This window comes from Lepidochelys kempii, chromosome 5, assembly GCF_965140285.1.
Source record: "Lepidochelys kempii isolate rLepKem1 chromosome 5, rLepKem1.hap1, whole genome shotgun sequence".
Lineage (NCBI taxonomy): Eukaryota > Metazoa > Chordata > Testudines > Cheloniidae > Lepidochelys > Lepidochelys kempii.
The window spans coordinates 45,627,639-45,645,487 of NC_136384.1; the positions used below are offsets into that span (position 1 = coordinate 45,627,639).

Consider the following 17,849-nt stretch of genomic DNA (forward strand, 5'->3'; position numbering starts at 1 on the left):
TACAATCCCTTATCTTCTAAATAATACAAGTGTAAATTCGTCCAATTTCAAATGTATTCTCACACAGGATTAACAAAATTATAGTAATGAATCTTTCATCTCTCTCTCTTCCTCCCGCCCCCCCACCCCCAACTCCACACTAATTGGGGCCACATCAAAAGCCAGGAGAGTCCCATGTGCTCTCATTGAAACTAAAGCAGACATTTTGACGTCAGCATGTGTTCCAGTTTTTTTAAACAGTTCTCATGGCATTTAAAGTAGGTCTGTTAATACTGTGAATAGTTTATCTAAATTGTAGCCATTTTTTTCCTGTACATAATTTGTCCATGAATAGACTTTGATTTTTATACGTCTATTTGTTCTTTGTAATGGTTTGAACAGTTTATGTGAACAAATAGCCTATAACTTGTTTAAATGGTTCACTTACATGGTTTGTGCTATTTGTGGTCACATGGTATTGTTTCTGCTCCCTGATGGGATGACTGAAACGTTAACAGCAAAATAATAAATAGTGAATATATTTTTCCACCCCTGCGCACAGATACAGGGGTGAATACAGATATTTGTATGAGCACAGTTTTCAGGGACAAAAATGTGTTCATCCAAGTAGAAAGAGGGGCATGTACCAAAGTGAGACTGAACAGCTGTTCTGAATGTGAACAAACATTATGAATAGCATTTTGCAATATTTACCCAGCTTTACTGAAGTAAACCATAATGTCTACCAGGAGAGTATAAATGATTCTAGTTGTCTCATTCTAGGAAGGGACAAATTGAAATTCAAATTCAAGTTGCAGTGGGGGAGGTTTAGATTGGATATTAGGAAAAACTTTTTCACTAAGAGGGTGGTGAAACACTGGAATGCGTTACCTAGGGAGGTGGTAGAATCTCCTTCCTTAGAGGTTTTTAAGGTCAGGCTTGACAAAGCCCTGGCTGGGATGATTTAACTGGGAATTGGTCCTGCTTTGAGCAGGGGGTTGGACTAGATGACCTTCTGGGGTCCCTTCCAACCCTGATATTCTATGATTCTATGATTCTATGAAAGGGGAATAGTTGGAATGGCAGTATGTTCTAGTGGTTACAGCACAGGCTAGGCCTTAGGAGACTTGGGTTCTATTCCTGGCTCTGTCCCTGCCCTGCTGGTGACATTAGGCAAATCATTTAATCTCCATTTCCCTATCTATAACATGGGGCTAAAGAGACTGACCTTTGTAATGTGCTTTGAGATCTACAGATGAAAAACTCTATAAGAGCTAGGTATTCTTTATTGCTAAAAATATGAAGAGAACTCTTGCAGCAGTTATTCCTTAGTAGATTTGTTTGTATCTGAAGTCCTCAGAGCCATGATGGTATGGAGACTGAGCTTGAATTAGGAAATTCTCCATTATTTCTCAGTTATACAGTATTGTTTCCAAGAAACATCCAATGTTGTAACTATAGTGTATAAATTGGAGGATAGTCACAAAGTCTTGGTCACTGTAACATGCATTCTGAGCTGTATTATTAGCTTTTGGTCCAAGTATTTGTTATGATTGTGTTAAACTAGTTAGTTGTAGTGTTTTTTTGTTGTGTTGCAGATTTGCTTTTTGGGGTCACACTTACTGCACTCTGATACCGTATTTATAATTTTGCAAAACCATTATGAAGCACTGATAGGCTAGCTTGAAGATTGAGACCTGTAACTCCTGTATCTTTAATTTGTGGTAACTTTATTTTTGCAACTTACTTTTATTTATACTTATAAAATTGGAGATTTCAAAGCTTTGAATAGGAGAAGAATAATTATATGGAAATTGAACAAGTCTGGAATTTATGCTTAAGATATTATCCTTGTTGAGTTTATGTTGTTTTCCTAGCTGCATGTAAAGCCTTGAAACTGCGCCTTCGATGACTAAAGATTTCTGAGAATCTAACAGATTGTTTATGACTTATTAACTCAGCCTCCAACAATATGATTTTGGTTATGTTTGTCATGTATTAATGCTTTCAAAGCCATGGGCATTGCCTCTGCATGGGTATTCGCTGCAGTTGTTGGATGTCTGCAAAGTGATAACGTGCACTTAGTTTTGCATTTAGCTGTTGAATAGGTAGGTATGTTCATATCTGTGGACTGGGGTTTTGGGGAAAAAAGTGCTCATAGTATCTCTGATTTTCCCTCTGCTTAATACTTTAGCATTGTCCCCCTTTTGCTTTCCACTTCTTTTTATTAATTTCTATTAAATGTATATGCTCCTAGATTTTTGTAACTGATTATAGCTTTTGTTGTCATCAACAAACTGGTGAATATTAACTAAAGGGATTAATTATGAAAATTATTTTAAAACGAGCAAACTTTTCTTCTTAAATCCTAGGTATTATAACTGCAGAATTATAGCAATATGACCTAATGTGAGTACATGTAGTTATTAGCAGTTGCAGATTGACTGCACTGAACACTTCTGGCCACAGAACATATAAACCATGGACACGGTATTCACGTTAACTTCGTCATGCTTTTTGTTAAAAAACTTAGCAGCAAAGGTTTTAATTAGTGACATCTGGGATGGAAGTTTTTGTGTGTAATATAGGTGCCTGCTTACTGAATAGGACAAGAGTTATTTCCCAGAACCATCCAGGGTCCCATGTTAACATTCTTAACAGTGAATAGATTTTCTTTGTGTTCTTTTCTGTTAATTTAGAATGTGTCTCTGTTGCAGTTTACCATTTAGTATATCCTCTGCTCTGCCAATAGGCAGCTAATAGAAAGTAAAAAGAAAAGGAGCACTTGTGGCACCTTACAGACTAACCAATTTATTTGAGCATAAGCTTTTGTGAGCTACAGCTCACTTCATCGGATGCATACTGTGGAAAGTATAGAAGATCTTTTTATACACACAAAGCATGAAAAAATGGGTGTTTACCACTACAAAAGGTTTTCTCTCCCCCCACCCCACTCTCCTGCTGGTAATAGCTTATCTAAAGTGATCACTCTCCTTACAATGTGTATGATAAATCAAGGTGGGCCATTTCCAGCACAAATCCAGGGTTAACAAGAACGTCTGGGGGGGGGGGGGGGCGGTAGGAAAAAACAAGGGGAAATAGGTTACCTTGCATAATGACTTAGCCACTCCCAATCTCTATTCAAGCCTAAGTTAATTGTATCCAATTTGCAAATGAATTCCAGTTCAACAGTCTCTCGCTGGAGTCTGGTTTTGAAGTTTTTTTTGTTGTAATCTCTGTGGATTAGTATGTTGTTCAGAGGTGTGTTGGAAATATTCCTTGAGTTGGAGACGTTGAAAATAGGATTCTAGGTCACCACAGAACTGTATCATGTTCGTGGGGGTGGAGGGGCAGAAGGAGAGGCCCCGCAGTAACCTGTTTCCCCTTGTTTTTTCCTCCCCCCTCGCCCCCCAGACGTTCTTGTTAAACCCTGGATTTGTGCTGGAAATGGCCCAACTTGATTATCATACACATTGTAAGGAGAGTGATCACTTTAGATAAGCTATTACCAGCAGGAGAGTGGGGTGGGAGGAAAGAAAGTGGTAAACACCCATTTTTTCATGCTTTGTGTGTATAAAAAGATCTTCTATACTTTCCACAGTATGCATCCGATGAAGGGAGCTGTAGCTCACAAAAACTTATGCTCAAATAAATTGGTTAGTCTGTAAGGTGCCACAAGTACTCCTTTTCTTTTTGCGAATACAGACTAACACGGCTGTTACTCTGAAACCTAATAGAAAGTAGGAGCCCTTTCTAGACTAGGGATGGGCAAACTACGGTCCGTGGGCCGCATCCGGCCTGTCAGGCCTTTTAATCTGGCCCTTGAGCTCCAGCCAGGGAGTGGGGTCGGTGGCTTGCTGCGCAGCTCCCAGAAGCAGCGGCATGTCCCCTCTCCAGCTCCTATGCATAGGGCAGCCAGGGGGCTCTCTGCACACTGCCCCTGCCCCAAGCACCACCCCCTGCAGCTCCCATTGGCTGGGAACCACGGTCAATGGGAGCTGCAGGGGCGGGAGCTACAGGGGCAGCACCTGCGGACGGGGCAGCGTGCAGAGCCGCATGGCTGGCACTGCACCCTGCGTGGGAGCTGTAGGCGAGCATGTCACTGCTTCTGGGAGCTGCGGGGGTGGCACCTGCAGATGGGGCAGTGCGCAGAGCTGCCTGGCTGCACCTCCACGTAGGAGTTGGAGGAGGGACATGCTGCTGCTTCTGGGAGCTGTTTGAGGTAAGTGCTGCCCAGAGCCTGAACCCCTGAGCCCCCCATGCCTCAGCTCTCTGCCCCAGCTCTGATCCCCCTCCTGCCCTCCAAACCCCTTGGTCCCAGCCCAGAGCACCCCCCTGCACTCCAAGCCCCTCATCCCCAGCCCCACCCCAGAGCTCACACTACCAGCCAAAGCCCTCAGTCCCACCCACATTCCAACTCCCTGCCTCCTCCCAGAGCCCCCTCCCACCCTCCGAACTCCTTGGTCCCAGCCCAGAGCACCCTCCTGCGCCCCAAACTCCTCATCCCAAATCCTACCCTAGAGCCCACACCTCCAGCTGGAGCCCTCACCCCAACCCCCAATTTCGTGAGCATTCATGGCCTACCATACAATTTTATACCCAGATGTGGCCCTCAGGTCAAAAACTTTGCCCACCCCTGTTCTAGAAGCTCAATTATTGCCAAAAAAAGTTCCAGAGGCTCTGCCTCATTTACGTCCAATGGCTGAAAAAATAATGTGCCTACAACAGATTGTGATATATCTTTTCATATCTTAGGTAGTAATTGATTATTATTAAGATGTTAGTAACTGAAAATAGTATAGGATTTCCTTCAGTTTCTTAGTCAGTTGGAGGCTCATTGCATTACATGGCTATTCTGGTTTGTTCTTTCAGAACTGCTCCAAATCCTGTTGAAGTCAGTGGGAGTTTTTCCACTGATTTATTTAACAGTTGGATTGAGCTCCTGATGCAGATGAGCTATCTGAACTAAACAGGGATATCCATTTAGTTTTATTCTTACCCCCCATTTCCTTTTATGATTTGGAAAACAAATAAAGATATAGTATTTTTAAAGGGTTTTTATTTTGGGGAAGAGCAGAGTTTGTTGTTTTTAAATCTATATGTACTAGAAAGTAATAGCATCTGGTCCTTTGGAAAATGCTGTTTTAGATACTTTTGCTTGAATATTTGTTTTGGAGAACTTTAAGAGCACTGTAGACATTAGATAATGGAATCCTCTGCAACCGCTTGACACTTACATTGCAAGTTTTTGTTTTTTCATCTCATACTGCTGCTTTCCTGAACTCTCATCCACAGAAATCAGTGTGTTTGCATGGTCTTGTTTTTCTCAGTTGCATCATTCTTCTCATTGTTTCTGACTCTTTTCTTACCCTCTCCCTCAAGACATACTTTTGATTGTGACTGCTGAGTTCTGCCACAGCATTTTGCCTTGTGAATTGGAACTCATGGAATTCCCCCCAATAAGAATGTATTTTGATGGAATTATGTTTCCTCCTTTTGGCATAGAAGATAAACCTATGTTTGTCATCTTGTGCTCCCTTATTTAACTGGAGTAGAGCACAAATGAATCCGGTTTAGTCCTAGATTTTACCTGACCAAAAGCAATTCATACCCAATATCTGTCTTACAAATAAAGATTCAAAATAGCAGATCCTTTCCCAATTTTAGATTTTTAAAGTTTAAGATGTCATTTTTAAACTACAAGGGATTTTTATGCTGTCTATAAAGAAAGTGTACAATATAAAAAGGAACAACTAGTGTACATTCAGGTTAGCAGAGTTTAAAATTAGTTTTAAGTAAATATTTACCAGACAATCTTGTATATTGTATTGTAGTCTCTTTCCTTGTGGGTTTCAAAGAGTTCAGAAATTGTTCTTAAAAAAAAAAAAAAAAGACTGAATCAGCTGGCTAGTCATACTTAATTGTTGTTTTAAAAGAATATGTTTAGACTCTTTGAGAAACTATTTGGAGAACTGAAGGTAAATGCCTCAGAGGGATGTTTCCTACAAAGGTAGAAACTGGGTATCAGTTGTGCTCCACAAGGTACAGTAACTTGTCTATTTGGAAAAAGAAAAGGAGTACTTGTGGCACCTTAGAGACTAACCAATTTATTTGAGCATGAGCATGTTCAAATAAATTGGTTAGTCTCTAAGGTGCCACAAGTACTCCTTTTCTTTTTGCGAATACAGACTAACACGGCTGTTACTCTGAAACTTGTCTATTTGGAACCATGTGCGCTCTGAAATTCTTTACTACTTCAGCTGGTTACTTTGTTAGGTGTAATTTAATTTAAATGTTTTGTTTTGTTTTATTCAGCTATGAAGTCTTAGTTTTATTACTTTTTATCTATGTATTTACCATTGGTTCTTGTGAAGAATTTTCTTCAGGTTCACGTAATAAAATGAACATATTTTCTAATTCGATTGAGACCATTTCCTATCTTAAAAATAGTCATAAAAATATAAATAGCAAGCAGGCAACAAAGTTAACAAATTCTATATGATGTATGCGGACTAAAGGACTTGGGATTCGATAAGGGAGTCCTCACCTTTTAACCTCTAGTTTACTGAGTTGGCACCATCTGGTGACTTTTTACTGTTCTGTATGAAATGGTTTAGGGTTGAAGAGTAAAACTGCAGATCAATAGCTATTCATATAGCATATACAAATTCACATTAAAACAGGATTGTAGAACAGCCATATAGTGCTGGATTACAGTCTTACAGCTACCTAGGAATTTAACAAAATTACATGTTGTTTACTAACATCTTATCAAAGATTTGCAATTAACATGTCTAAGGCCTGGTCTACACTGCGGGGGGTGAGGGGGGAATCGATCTAAGTTAAGCAACTTCAGCTATGTGAATAACGTGGCTGAAGTTGACGTATTTAGACCTACTCACCGCGGTGTCTTCACTACGGTGTCGACTGCTGCTGCTCCCCATTGACTCTGCCTGCGCCTCTCGAGGCGCTGGAATACAGGAGTCGACGGGAGAACGCTCATGGATCAATTTATTGCTTCTAGACTAGATGCGATAAATCAACCCCTGGTGGATTGGTCGCTGCCCACTGATCTGACAGGTAGTATAGACATACCCTAAGACTGCATGAAAAGGTAATTTCCTGAACTATTTTGTTCTGAGATCTCAGAGCCATTCCAATCCAATTTCGGCAGGTAGAGAACTTAATTCCTTAAGTGTTTCCTTACGGCTTCATTGAGCCAGGACATCTGGAAGTTTTGTGCAACAGTTTTGTGAAAATAGGACTCCTCTTTTTTTAAGGACCGACTGACTTGTAAAGAAGAGAGACAGAAGAATAACTCAAGGCTGTTGAGAGATTCTAGATTGTTACACAGAACATGGAGGAATATCACTGGGAAGGATAATACCGAGGTACTGGATCACCCAAGTGATTTGACAGTGGGGTACAGAGATATTCATCATTTTAAGTTGCCTCCTCCAATCTGGCCTATGTCAGTAGTAACCAAGTAGCTACCATTCAGTGGCCAGTCAGTGATCCAGCTGAGTCCTAAGATGAGTTGGTCATTGTAGTTCCACTTGGACAGATATCCACATCACTATAGTGACCTTTTTTGGCAATCAGAGAGAGGTCAGTAACAATGGGCATTTTACTGTTAGGATGTTGTGTGCGTTGAAGATATGAATGCAGCATTAATATAATTAAAGTTCTGAATTCTGATCTTTGCTCAACTCACTATGCAGCCATGGGAAATTCAATCTCTCTGCTACAGTTTCCCCACCTGTGAAAAGGGGATAATAATACTTAAGCATATTGTAAAGATTAACTGTTTGTACAGAGTCTTGAATGTATATAAGCATAGGGTCACTTTTCCACTCCCATTGATTTTAGTACATGCTGGGTTGAAGTCTTAATTAATGCTTCATATTCTAAATTTTCAAACTAATAAGCTTAATCTTAACTAAATGTAGACCTAAATCAAGTGTAGAAATTAACATTCATTTAAAAGAAAGCTGTACTGCTAAATTTGTCTTATCTTTACCCCAGATAGTTTGTTTTGGCTTCTTTGTAAAGAAAACATAGTAACTTAATGCAGTGGACAGCCAGATGTTTATTTTACTAGGTAACACACCGAGCGGGATGTTTCACATTCACAATATAGGTCTGTTAATTCCTCAGTATTTATTCTCTTCAGTTTTGTGGGAATCACAAGGATTGTAAAATTTTAATCTTTGGTTTAAACTCTTTTAACGATGCGTAAAGATATGCTATGCCTATTTTTTGGATAAGGTGTGGTGGTGGGAGAATATGGATTATGGACATTGATCAGCAATTTATTATAGTCACATCAGGGTTGCATTAGCTGCAAGTTCAGAGCATGTGTATTCAGGTGAAGGATTGCATCAATTAGTATTTTGTGTTCCTTTTAAAGAGAAGTGCAAAAGTTCTATCTATTTTTTCTCCTTACTGATGTAACTTGTAAATTATGATATTGGTGTTTTCTGTATGCTGATTTGACTTTGCATACACATTTAAATATACTTTTCTAGCTCTATATAACTTCAATTCTTGTTTTTATCTTTTCACTGTAATGTAGCTTACCTGGTTAAAAGAAAAGAAAATTAAGTGTAACTTTGAGTGGCAAAACAGAGGTGAAAAGTCCCCATAATAGATGACAGGACATTTTAAAATAGCCACTGTACGCCTGGAGCTGTTAACATTTTCTACAGTTGAACATCCAAACACCTAGTGTTTTGTTAATGTGTCAGTAGAGTCACTCCCCTAATCAAAACGTATTTTTTTTCTGTTTTGCTATTGTTTCTGAAGCTAGCCTTAATGACAGCTATTCAGTAATGAAGTCTTTTTTTCCTTTTTGTTTTGTACAGTACTAAAATGATGCCAGAAGGAGAACCCATTGAATAAGTTAGTTCTGTACAGTGTAATATAATTTTAGTGACTGGACTAGTTTTCTGATCTGTCAACAAACTTGCATGAAAGAAATACATTTTTCTTCACATTTGATTTAGATATTTCCTTTTGACATAGTACCATATGTGCTGTACTGCCATAGATTATGTATGAAGAAAAAGCTATTTGAAAGGGATGTGTTAAAATAGAGTATATATATCTGTTACTTTCTTCATTTTGCACAAAAGACTGACTGTGATAGAAAGTTGTTATAATACTGACCCCCAACTCCTATTGTATAGAAACTCAATTTGCATAGCAGTAGTACTAATCAAGATGTTTGGGTTTCCATTAATAGTAACAAGCATATGTGCTTTTTCTTGTTAAGATTGTGAATAGGGTTTTAAGTTCATATTTCTGCCTGATGTATAATTAGAAGACTATCAGTTTGTCCTTAAAGGTTAGGCCTAAATGCTGCTGCTTTACTAATGCATAAATAGTTAAATAACTGAAAATGAAGGATTAAATGTTTTCCTCGTAGTGGTGGTGGAGCAAACCGTGCAGCAAAATTAACAGCTAATTTAGTGGAAAGGGAGAAATGGTTTATTTCACACATTTTCAAACCAAATTAGGAGTCAAAAGAGCTTCCATATTTCTTTTGTGTGATTTATAAGAGGGAGCTCCTGAGAGAGAGAGAGAATTCTTCCACCCTCACCTCCCACTTCATGTGTATTCCTGATGGGTCCTCCACCTTCCTATAATATACTAATCCTTGCTTCCTGGTACTGCATCATGCCACTGTTTAGATAGTTGGAGAGATTTATGTTCAGTGGTTCAAAGCTTGCTTACCAAGAGGCCGAGCACATTGCTTCCATAGCATTGTGTCTGGATGAAGAGTAAACACCTGATCCAGGAAAGCACTTAAACACATTGCTTGGTTTTACTCATGTCAATAATCCCACTGAATTCAGACACTTAAAATAGTATATGGTTCAGTAGTTTGCTGGATTGAACCTTTTTTCAGAAGAGTAGCTGGCATGTTCCTGTCCAAACACGGTTGTTTTCTTTTTACGATAGAACTTTGCATCCTTAAACAGCTGGAATAATCTGAATTTATTTTAGTCAATGCTCTGCTGACTTTGACAAGTGAGGCACAAATCACAAAGTAGTTATTTCCACCTCCACCTGATGTATAATTAGTAGCTATTGAAAGCTTACCTGATTTATAGTGAAGCAGCAGGAGGTGGAACCGGAGCTGCCACCACTGCTACCCAGGCTGGCATGGGGACAGAGCATGGGGCAGGTCCAGGGCTCGGCGGGGGCTCCTCATGTATATGCATGGCACCCCCTCTCCCCGGAGAGAGGGCCAGGAAGGCCCCCACACAGATCCATCCCCGTCCCCTGCAAGCGCCCTGCAGCCCAGGCTCAACTGCTGCAATCCTCCTGTTGCCTCACCAAGCAGTGGTTACCGCAGCAAACCCCTTTTAAAGTGACTCTGGGTGTGGGAAATTGCCATGGTAACAAGTCAGCGTCTTGACGCACTATTAGCTATACCAAAATTTGAGCCTTACGCAGCATTACATTCTTCAAACTCTTTGGCATTGCATTTTGCGACTGGAGAGACTGAGTTGTGACATTTAAATCAAATCACGATTTCTCCTTCAATCTGTATATATTTATGAATTAAATAAAAAGGAATGTACACAATATGTTTTGTAACTTTTGGAAATTCTTGGTTAGGCTGTGCCTCACTGCTGGGGCTGATGAGCTGCCACTGAAGTGCTGCAATCACTCGTCCCTTGAGGGGGTTCCAATAGTCATTCTACTGTACCAAGTGACTTCAGCATCTCTCTCTGGTCAGAGATGCCACACAGCCAGCATCTGGGTGAGCGACTACTCCCAACTGCCATGGAACATTTCCCACCCAGCAACTTATATCTCTCCAGCAGATTCATGGCCCTGCCTTCTACTGACCTACTACTGTTCAGCAAGTTCATTACCTAATTTTCCTTCTGCAAATGAGAGAAAAGTCATAATGGGCCCAATCCTACTAAACATATCCTGGAAATTGAGGATGTTCTTGACATTCCAGGAGGTGTCCAGAAGCTTGCAGAGTTGTACCTGAAGTCACGGTCCACTGATACTTTAGATTAAGTATATATTCCCATTTTAGAAGCTTTTCCAAATTTTTCATAAATGTCACCTAAATAGAAACATTAACTTAAATGGGAATTGGGCATGCAAATCCCTTAGCCATATTTGAAAACCTCTGCATAAATTCTTAACGTGGTAGAAGGGACTTGCAAACGTATGTTCTTGAGCATACTTAATGCTTTATGCATTACTCTTTCAAACATGAGTCTTTTTCTTGGTTCATCAGTGGTTTGGAGCGGTGTCCAGAATGTTGCATTTTTTTTGTGAAGTAGAAATGTTATACTAGTGAAACATTAACTATGTGCAGCCTTTTATAAGACAAGTTTTTAAATTCCAGGGACTATTAGGAGTCCTAAATTGTGTGGTTAGTATTTTTTGGCTCTATAATAACTTTCTTACATTTCAAACTTTTCTCCAGGTGTTGCTGGTCTTCTGAAGTGGTCAACCAGATTCCCTTAAAGTGGTCCTCTGAGTTATAACACCGGTGAGTAAAAGAAATTAAGATTGCATTAGCTATTGTTTCCATGTTTTGTTAGACCTTGAAGTTGGGTAACTACTTGATAGATGGAAGATGTCTAGATTCTTCTCATTTTAAAGATCCTTTTTTTAGCACTAAATACCATTCATCTGAATATAAGCACTGATAGAGTACACCAAACTTGAAGGAAGTTACAGAATACATGAACTTGGTGACTACTTAACAAAATAAATAAAGGAATAAAAAGCCTTAGTTTTCAGTGCATTAGAAAATCTTGTATTTGAAAGATTGAACTTAAATATTTCAAATAAATGAGTTACAGCAGCACTTGGTGCAACACTAGTATAAGTTGATATGTGTTGTATTTAGTATAACTCATGACTCTTGTAATTTCATATTCAGGCATCAAAGTGTATAGGATAAATAATTTTTTTTAACATTTGTGAGAATAGTTCTGATGGAGCATATCTAGAAATACAGAGTGAATTAAGGAATTACAGCAAACTGAGTTTCCTCGTATTAGAAACCTTATATTTCAGTGGTTCTTAAACTTTTATTTTGTGTCTCTTTTTAAAGATTTATCCTCTCCTCTCTCATTGCAAATCCCTCATGTCTCTTGTGGCAACGCAGGACGAATAATCTTTTAAAAAATTCATTATTATTTGAAATTTATTGTAGATGTTTTTGTAAACATCTTAGTTTAATTGTCAGCATAGATCAATAGCAGAGCATGAGAGTAAGACTGACAGACGGACATAATATATCATCTTAACTCTCTCCAATGTGGTACTTTTAAAAAAATGATGCAGAAGAAATGTGTTGCTCCAATTGAGAATTAACTCGTGAGTAGAGGAGAATTTCCACGCACCCTTTACATCTTATACTTTTGCCTTTTTGGTAGTGTCATATACTTGAGTATCCTATTAATTATGACAGGTTTCAGCGTGGTAGCCGTGTTAGTCTGTATCAGCAAAAAAACCGAGGAGTACTTGTGGCATCAGTCTCTAAGGTATTTAACTTCAGCTCACTGCCCTAATTTATCAAGATGATGGTTAGGATTGCTGATCTTGACAAAGTGGAGAAGTGGTCTAAAATAAATAGGATGAAATTCAATAAGGAAAAATGCAAAGTACTACACTTAGGAAGGAAATGCATAATATAAAACAGGAAATGATTGCCTAGGAAGGAGTACTGTAAATGAGAGTCGTCAATGTAATACCGTTGCAAATAAAAAAACCAAACACACAACATTCTGGGATGTATTAGCAGAAGTGTTGTAGTGGAGAACTGTGTCCAGTTATGGGCACCACACTTCGGGAAAGATGGACAAATTGGAGAATTTCCAGAGGAGAGCAACAAAAATTATTAAAGGTCTAGAAAATATGACCTACGAGGAAATATTGCAAAAATTGGGTTTGATTAGTCTGGAGAAGAGAAGACTGTGGAGGAGGGGGACATGATAATAGTCTTCAAATACATAAAAGGTTGTTATAAAGAGGAGGGTGGTAAATTGTTCTCCTTAACTGCTGAGGACAGGACAAGCAGTAATGGGCTTAAATTGCAGCAAGGGAGATTTAGGTTAGACATTAGGAAAAACTTTCCTACTGTAAGGATAGTTTAAGCACTGGAACAGGTTACTTAGGCAGATTGTAGAGACTGTCACTAGAGGTTTTTAAGAGCAGGTTAGAGAAACACCTGTTGAGATGGTCTAGATAATACTTATTCCTGCCACAGTGCAAGGGACTGGACTAGATGACCTATCAAATTCCCTTCCAGTCCTACATTTCTATAATTAATCTTGACTTTCACAGTGTTTGCAATCCGTCCCATCTTTTAGCATTTAGATATTATTGCATGTACTATCCACTCTAATGACTGAGGATAAATAGAACAGATAATGGTGTTTGGTTCAAAATGTACCCACCTGTGTCACCAAGGTGCATCTTTAATTACCCTCTGTATTCTAATGTTTTGTGGCTATTGCATATATATCCTACAGATCATATTTTGTTTGTTTAGCTTTCCACTACTTATTACTATTGCTAGAGTTCCAAGGGCAACACAAATGAAAGATAATGAGCATCTCTTGCCTATTTTTCTTCATATTCCCTCTTTCTATTATGGCCTCTGGATAACTATATGCTTGGGATTTTTGTTTGGTTTTTTTATTTTCTAAAAATAGGATTAATCCCAAAATTTTTTTGGTGGGGAGGAGTATAAGTAGTTTACCAACAGGAATGTCATCTAGAACTGTATACAATTATTTCCTAAAGTAAATTATAGTGGTGAGGAAGTGTCACTGTAGTTAAGGTTGCATTGTGACATCTGTTTTAAGGTCTAACCTTTTTGTCTTCTAAAATTGACATGCTTAGTCAGATTTCTTTGTTGTGTCTTGGGAGGGTGCAGGGTAAGATTAGTAACCCAAATTAGGAGTCATTTGAGCCAGCAGTTCTGGAGATGTGTAAGCCCCACAAAATAACCATTTAAAAAAAAATTCTAGGTGGGTTTTTCCCCCCCAGAGCTAAAGATCAAACTATTGATGTGATGTGGGTCAAAATGGTCTCAATCTGTTGAGTTTTACCCAAGGTAGTAAATGGCACCCACTAAATTTTTGGGGGACCCAAACTGAAAACGGTATTTAAGAAAATGTACATTTTTTACACTATGCATGAGCCAATACAAAAAAAAACCCTGCAGGAATGGAAACCCTTTAGCTTTTCTATTTGCTTTAAACTTGACTCTTCTAAGTGCTCTAAAATCTAGATGGTTACACAGTCCTTGTCTACACTGGCAAGTTTCTGCACAGTAAAGCAGCTTTCTGCTCTGTAACTCCCGAGGGGTACACACTGCCAAGCCACTTAGTGTGCTTAAACTGCGCAGTTGTAGCGCTCTAAAAATCCCACCCCAACGAGAGGCGTGCAGCTTTCTGCACCAGGGCTACAGCTCTGCGGTGCCGGTGTAGACACCATGGCAATTACAGCGCTGCCGTTGGCCTCCGGGAGGTGTCCCACAATGCCTCTTCTGGCCTCTCTGGTCATCGGTTTGAACTCTACTGCCCTCCCCTCCGATGTCCAACTGTCATTCCCACCCCGTGAATTCCTTTGCAGATTTGAAAGTCCCCTTCCTGTTTGCTCGTTGATGCGTGCAGTGGTCTCAGCACATCATTCTGGGTGGCCATGCCTGCTCCACGCACCAGGCGATCCCCCGCTGGGAGCAATGTCGAGCTGCTGGACCTCATCAGCATTTGGGGAGAGGAGGCTGTCCAGTCCCAGCTGCGCTCCAGCCTCAGGAATTATGATACCTACGGACAGATTTCACGATGCATGGTAGAAAGGGGCCATGACCGGGACACATTGCAGTGCAGGGTAAAAGTGAAGGACCTGCCCAGAGTGCACCTCTCTGAATAGCGCTGCAAGTGTGAACATGCTATTGCGCAGGCAGCTGTCAATGTGAACACACAACAGCGGTTTTCCTTCAGCGCTTTCTGCGCAGTGCTCTAACTGCCGGCGCTGTAACTCTGCCAGTGTAGGCGTGCCCTCAGATGGCTTTGAAATTTGGTGCATCTCATGGGGGCGTGGAGTAGTGTTACGTTCCAAATGTGCAGTCATTTCACTGAGGGGTTCCCAAGTTACAGGGCCCTCCCCAAAACCAGTTTCCTTCTGAGCCTTGTACTGCTAAACTGAGAGGTACTAATGACTGAATGAATTACTCACCTCTTGATGTCAATTAACCCATCTAAGAACAGATTAATCACAAGCACCCACCTAAGACAAAAGGAGTCTTGAACTGAGTAGCTGAAAGTTACTGAAATTTGTGAAGATGTGTCTATGCTACAAGCACTACAGCAGCACAGCTGCAGCTACACCACGGTGTAGCATTCTAGTGCAGACACTTGCTATAGCGGCACAATGGATTTTTTCCATCTCTGTAGTAAATCTACCCTCTTGAGAGCTGATAGCGTAAGTTAACAGGAGAATTCCTCTGTTGATCAAGTGATGTCTATCCCAGGGCTTATGTCAGCTCAACTATGTCTCTTGGGCGTATGGTTATTTTTTTACACCCCTGAGTGATCTAGCTAAATTGACTGACTTAAGTTTTAGGTGTATATCAGGCCTGAATTTTGAGTGGCAATTTCATTTCAAGTCGTGCTAACTTCACCATGGTCTGTGGTGCTGGCGGTGGCGCCCAGTGGCGTGTGTTCGGACCTGAGGGTTTGCTGCTGTTGCCACTCTGCACCCCAAGAGGTTGATTTTGAGGTCCTGCAGCTTTCCACCCATCTCCTCCTCTGCTCCAGCTGTTGGACCAGCAGGCTGGGGGTGAGCCAAGCATGAAAGCAGTTCTGTGTTGCCATTTAGATGGTCATTTAACAACTTTGTTTGTTTGCCAAAAATGCTTGCTAACAGTCCTGAATCCAATTTCAATATATTTTTTTTAAATCAATATCTTAGCCAAAAACAGAAAATTAAGTTGTTGACAGTTATTTGTGACAAGTTTGGTTTGGGGCAGGAAGTGGGCCAGTTTTCATTACAGAAACAAAAAATGTTGACTGGCTTTCCTATAGTCCTGTTACTGCTAAATAGAGCCCTCCAACAACTGTTATGTGCTCATCTCCTTACAAGTGTACAGAGTGACCATATGTTGTACTAAGATTCTCTTGAGTCAGTATAGCTTTTGCCAGCCCAGAGTTGGGCAGCCAATGTCTTACGTTTTCACAATGTTTTGTCCATAAAGTAAATACACCGTTAGTATGAGTTAAAAAGGCCAGGGACACTTTCTTGTGAAGAATCTGTGCAGCGGAGCACGCTAGAGCTGTGAAAATGTCAGTTTTTGATGGCAGTGATTTACAGGCAGTGATTTATCATGTATTTCTGGCAGTGCTGCTATTGCTAATGTCTTTCCAAACAAATATAAGGCACAACAGGACTTTGGTAACATTTCTGTGCTACCTTAATCGAGATGAGATGATTCTGTGCTGACTTCATTTTGGTCACTTTGTGCTTTACCTAGGAATAAAACTAGTTATATTTTCCCACTGCTTGGAAACCCAGCTTATTAAACTGGATAATGTCATTGATCTATTTACACTATAAGGTTGATATAGATTTGTAACTAACATTAAGACTGATGCCCACTACACATTTAAAACCAAAAAGTGGCTTTGTAAAAATGACATGGGTTTCCAACTCTATTGTGACTCAGTCAGGGTGGAGCCCCTTGTGAGGTGTCTTCACACTAGTTCAAGATCACAGGCTCATGGCTATCCTATATTAGTTATTTTAAATAATTCTGATAATCTGACAATAATTTAAACCGTTCTTTCTTTAAAAGACACCCTTATAAGTTATGTTGTATCAAAAACAACTTTCCGGGTCACAAAAAAGAAAACTGAAAGATGAAATAGGATTAGCTAAACAAGCACAGAAGTGTTCTATACTTAAGTTTGTAAGTCATGAAAACAATGAAGTTGATGATCATCAAGTAGCTGCCGAAGAAAATTTTTATGCAGACGAAGCTCAAGAAACGCAACACCACACAGAACAATAATTTGAAACAGATGCAGACACAAAACAAGAAATTACAACAGTTGAAACTGTACTAGCATGGGATGTAGATGACATTGGCGCATAGCCACAACCTTTAAACAACGAATTACTTGCCATTATACTTGAGAGAGGCCCTGTGAGAATAAAAGGTCTTGAATATCCTAAAGACATTAGAGGTAGGAAATTCACAGAAAACAATTACTACAAAAGACTTTCTAACGGTGAAATTGTCAACAGATGGTGGCTTGTGTACTCTAAATGCAGGGATGCTGTATTTTGTTTCCCATGCAAGATTTTCAATAGTTGCAATTTTAAGATAGCAACCATGGGTATTAGTGATTGGAAAAATCTTAGTCACACATTACCGCAACATGAAAAGGCACAACACCACAGTGAAAGTATGCACAAATGGTGTTTGCTGAGTATAAGGTTTAAAAAATCAGAGAACTCTTGATGGCCAAAATCAAAGATTGCTGGAGTCAGAAGCAGCATTGGCATAGTCTTCTTGAACATCTATTATCTATTGTTGAATATCTATCAACAATCAATCTTGCTTTTAGAGGAAGTGTTGAGAAATTATTCCAGCCCAAAAATGGCAATTTTGGGGGCCTTGTACAACTGCTGGGAAAATTTGACACAGTGATGAGTGAACATCTCCGAAGAGTAACTGAAAATGAAATACATGACCACTATTTGGGACCAAGAATTCAAAATGAACAGATCATGCTAATGAGTGATAAAGTGAAAGACAAAATTGTTTCATTGGTTACTTTGGCAAAATATTTTGCCGTAATTCTAGATTGCGCTCC

General features: G+C 39.7%; 1 protein-coding gene across 2 annotated transcripts in view; it reads left to right on the top strand.

Annotated features, from left to right (window-relative positions):
- LHFPL2 (LHFPL tetraspan subfamily member 2) overlaps positions 1–17,849 on the top strand; it is a 188,897-nt gene that overhangs the window by 72,991 nt on the left and 98,057 nt on the right. The window contains exons 1-2 of one of the 2 annotated variants that reach the window (XM_078852784.1): positions 10,645–10,750; positions 11,438–11,503. The gene's annotated coding sequence lies outside the window, so the exon portion shown is untranslated. Of the gene's footprint in view, positions 1–10,644; positions 10,751–11,437; positions 11,504–17,849 lie in introns of those variants that run through there. The other variant, XM_073344155.2, reaches the window with a different exon arrangement.